This window comes from Dendropsophus ebraccatus, chromosome 3 (genome assembly GCF_027789765.1).
Source record: "Dendropsophus ebraccatus isolate aDenEbr1 chromosome 3, aDenEbr1.pat, whole genome shotgun sequence".
Taxonomy (NCBI): Eukaryota; Metazoa; Chordata; class Amphibia; order Anura; family Hylidae; genus Dendropsophus; species Dendropsophus ebraccatus.
Window position 1 is genome coordinate 19515164 of NC_091456.1, and position 4929 is coordinate 19520092.

Sequence of the window (4929 nt, forward strand, 5' to 3'; positions counted from 1 at the left end):
ATTGAATAATGGACGTTTTTACAGTGGACGTCTAAATAAAGAACATTTTCTGATGTTTTTTATTAGTTGTTCACACAGTTTTTTTTTTGTCACCATTCTTTATCCGTTTTTACTATTAAATTCGATTGACCTTTCAATTAAAGGAGAAGTCCGGCAAAACTTTTTATTAAAGTATTGTATTACACCCCAAAAGTTATACAAATCCCCACTATATAGTTATTACAGGAAATGCTTATAAAGTGCTTTTTTCCCTGCACTTACTACTGCATTAAGGCTTCACTTCCTAGATAACATGGTGATGTCACTTCCTGGATAAAATGGTGATGTCACTTCCTGGATAAAATTGTGATATCACGACCCGACTCCCAGAGCTGTGCAGGCTGTGGCTGCTGGAGAGGATAATGGCAGGGGGATGCTGAGGGACACAGGGCACTGGAGGGACACTGAGCATCCCTCTGCCATCATCCTCTCCAGAAGCCACAGCCCGCACAGCTGTGACATCGTGACATCACCATGTTATCCAGGAAGACAGCGCACCCGGGCAAGCTTAGGCGGGGAAACATTGTGAGGAAGACTACGCCGACTTATAAGAAGCCACCATGTCTGAGAGGAAAGCCGTCATCAAGAATGCTGACATGTCTGAGGAGATGCAGCAGGACGCTGTGGAGATGGCCACCCAAGCACTGGAGAAATTCAACATAAAGAAGGATATAGCTGCCTGTATCAAGAAGGAGTTTGACAAGAAGTAAAACCCTACCTGGCATTGCATCGTGGGCAGAAATTTTGGCAGCTACGTCACGCACGAGACCAAACACTTCATCTACTTCTATTTGGGCCAAGTCGCAATTCTTCTATGTAAATCGGGCTAAAGGAATTTTGAATGGACTTGCAGGTTTATGGGAACAACCCTTCCTCTACCCCAACCGATGTGTTACCTTGTGTTACTGGGACTCTAATGTTGCGTGTACTGATTCCATACTGGTGATAAAAAGAGATCTTGGAAAAAGAAATGAAACTGTATTTATTTTGAAACTGTATTTATTTTGTAAGTTTTCTTTTTCTAAACATTGGGCCCAGAAGGTATCCATCCTAGAGTTTTGCAAGAATTAAATACTGTGTTAGACAGACCGATATTCCTAATATTTAAAGATTCTATTACCACAGGGATTGTTCCACAGGACTGGCGCATAGCTAATGTGGTACCAATATTCAAGAAGGGGTCAAAGAATGATCCTGGAAACTACAGGCCCGTAAGTCTAACATCTATAGTAGGTAAAGTATTTGAGGGGTTTGTAAGAGATGCTATACTGGAGTATCTTAATGAAAATAATCTTATGACGCAGCACCAGCATGGATTTATGAGGGATCGATCCTGTCAGACTAATCTGATCGGCTTCTATGAAGAGGTAAGCTATAGACTGGACCTGGGGGAGGCTGTGGATGTTGTGTATCTGGACTTTTCAAAGGCATTTGATACTGTGCCGCATGAAAGGTTGCTGGGACTCGGGGAAAACGTATGCAAATGGGTAAGTAACTGGTTGTGTGATAGAAAACAGAGGGTGGTCATTGATGGAACATATTCAGATTGGGTTTTAGTTACTAGTTGGGTACCACAGGGTTCAGTGTTGGGTCCACTTCTTTTTAATATTTTTATTAATGATCTTGTAGAGGGGCTACAGAGCAGAATCTCCATTTTTGAAGATGATACTAAACTGGGTAAAGTAATCAGTACAGAGGAGGATAATATCATATTACAGAGGGATTTGGAGAAGCTAGAGGCTTGGGCGGTGAAATGGCAAATTAAGTTTAATGTGGATAAATGTAAGGTTATGCACCTGGGCCATAGAAATAATAAATACAGTTATGTGCTAAATAATAAAACACTGGGTAAAACTACTTCCGAAAAGGACCTGGGGGTATTGGTGGACAGTAAACTCAACTTTAGTGATTAGTGCCAGGCAGCAGCTGCCAAGGCTAATAAAATAATGGGATGCATCAAAAGAGGTATAGATGCTAAAGATGAGAACATAGTTTTGCCTCTTTATAAATCACTGGTCAGACCACACATGGAATACTGTGTACAGTTTTGGGCACCGGTATATAAGAAGGACACAGCTGAACTGGAGCGGGTGCAGAGGAGGGCAACAAAGGTCATTAAGGGAATGGGTGGGTTACAGTACCAGGACAGGTTATCAAGCTTGGGGTTATTTACGCTAGAAAAAAGACGTCTTAGGGGCGATCTGATCACAATGTACAAATATATGAATGGACAGAACAGAGATCTTTGTAGTGGTCTTTTTACTCTTAGGTCTGTAACCATGACAAGGGGGCATCCTCTACGTCTAGAGGAAAGAAGATTTTATCATCAGCATCGACGCGGGTTCTTTACTGTACGAGCGGTAAGACTGTGGAACTCTCTGCCACATAATGTTGTCATGGCCGATTCAATAAATAAGTTCAAGGGAGGCCTGGATGCTTTTCTTGAACAATATAATATTACAAGTTATGGGCATTAGATTTCCGGTGATACGTTGATCCAGGGATTGTTCTGGTTGCCATTGGAGTCGGGGGGGAGTTTTCTCCCTTTGGTGGGGTGGTTGTCGTCTGCCTCGTGGGGGGTTTTGCCTTCCCTGGATCAACACAGTAGGGTTTCCCTAGGTTGAACCTGATGGACTCGTCTTCTTTCAACCTTATTTACTATGTTACTATGTTACCATGTTATCCAGGAAGTGACATCACTATGTTATCCAGGAAGTGACATCACCATGTTATCCAGGAAGTGAAGCCTTGATGCAGTAGTAAGTGCAGGGAAAAAAGCACTGCATAAGCATTTCCTTTAATAAGTGAATATTGGGGATTTGTATAAATTTTGAGTGGGAATACAATACTTTTATAAAAATTTTCGCCAGACTTCTCCTTTAAGACACATTCAAAGGCCAATTAGTAACCCCAAACTAGAATAATGTACCAACAGCCGTCATTGCACCAAGGGGAAGCCAGGCTGCTAAATGATGTCCGTTATTTTAGTCTCAAAATGCCAGACGTCATTTTAAACCGAGCTGCAAAAACGTTGTGTGAACATAGCCTTTACAGGACTGATGTGATTTTATATATTATCTTGAGTCTGATCTGAAAATAGCCATGGCAACCCTGGTGTTCTGACATTACACCTGTCTTGTCTTTACATTGCTTTCACGTGGTTAGGAGTACCACTGTAAGCAAAGTAATGGGAGCTGACAGCTAAAATTTAAAGGAAAGCATGCTTATTTTCAGATCAGTTCATTCAGCAGTTAGTCAGCTGGAAATGTATGTGCTGTTACAGAGAGAGAGAGACGAGCATTACAGAACTGCAAAGCAACAGCACAGTCTGTTCCACTCCTAGCTACAGGCGCAAGCTACAATCCAAGTTAACCCATTCAGCTTTGAGCCTGATTATATAACGACCATAAGAATCAGTGGAAAAATTATTTTCGCAGTGTCTTTTATACTAAGTGATCTGTACATAATAGAAAGTGTCAGCTTAAGGCTATGTTCACACACAGTATTTTTGTTCAGTATTTTACAACCAAAACCAGGAGCAGACTGAAAACACAGAAAGGCTATGCATATATTTACTAAAGGAAACCACATTCAGGACCTAGTATTTTACTATTCCCTTATTGCAGTCCATATTACACAGCCCAATGACTAATGTAAGCAAGTGCCTATTACATGGCTCAATAATCATGCAGCAAGGGCTACACGGCCTTCATTAGCTATGTCCGTATAGCCCTTGCTGCATTTATAGAAAATAAGCAAAACTTTGTTGTATGAATAATGAATGTGTAAAAATAAACGTACCTGTCCATGCTTCCATGTTCTCCTACCTTCTGGCCACTCACTGCAGCGGCCCCTGGAACTTCTGAGGGACAGGTCACTCAGCCAATCACTAGCCGAGACGGGACAGCACTAGAGATGAGCAAACCGGGTTCGGGTCGATCCGAACCCGAACGTTCGGCATTTGATTAGCGGGGGCTGCTGACCTTGGATAAAGCTCTAAGGTTGTCTGGAAAACATGGATACAGCCAATGACTATATCCATGATTTCCACATAGCCTTAGGGCTTTATCCAACTACAGCAGCCACCGCTAATCAAATGCCGAAATTTCAGGTTCGGATCGACTCGAGCATGCTCCAGGATCGCTCATCTCTAGACAGCACCGTTGCCTCTGATTGGCTGAGCGACCTGTCACTTCAAGAAGTTCCAGCAGCAGCTGCTGGGAGCAGGCAGAAGCTAGAAGGACACCAAGGAGTGTGGACAGATAAGTATAAAGCTTTATTTTTTTTACACATTCATCAGCAGTCAGCCAAACATAGTTATTACACATAGCGATGTACACCTGGCAGCCAATGATGTTTAAGCCAGATTAAACAACATGATCAGCCAATGATCATTGTCTATATTACATGGAGGGATAGTCTGCCGATGTAACGCCCGGAGTAGTGGATCCACTGGACCGGCACCAGCGATGACACAAACCTCACCAGGGAGCGGAGTCTAAGGGGCCGCTGGTTTTCACCAGAGCCCGCCGCAAGGCGGGATGGACTTGCTGCGGCAGGCGACCCCCAGGTCGCTACCCCTGGCTTGGTTGCTGGTGTCGGCAGGCGAGGCGTGGCAGGAGATGGCACAGGCAATAGTCTGCAGATGAGAGAGCACGTGACAGGCTGGACACGGGAACAGGTGGAGTGACAGGGGAACAGGAACCAGGAACAGGGACTTGGGACCAGGTAACGGACAGGACTCAGGAACAGGGACTTGGGACCAGGTAACGGACAGGACACAGGAACAACAGGGAGCTGGGCCAAACGCTATGGGAAGCATGTAGAGGCTCCAACACAGGGGACAGGGCATGCTGGGATTTATAGAGAGTGATTGGGTGCAACTACCAA

General features: G+C 43.9%; 1 pseudogene; it reads left to right on the forward strand.

The window, feature by feature from the left end:
• Positions 1 to 528: 528 nt before the first annotated feature.
• LOC138786963 (dynein light chain 2, cytoplasmic-like) lies at positions 529 to 1006 on the forward strand (annotated as a pseudogene).
• Positions 1007 to 4929: the final 3923 nt, after the last annotated feature.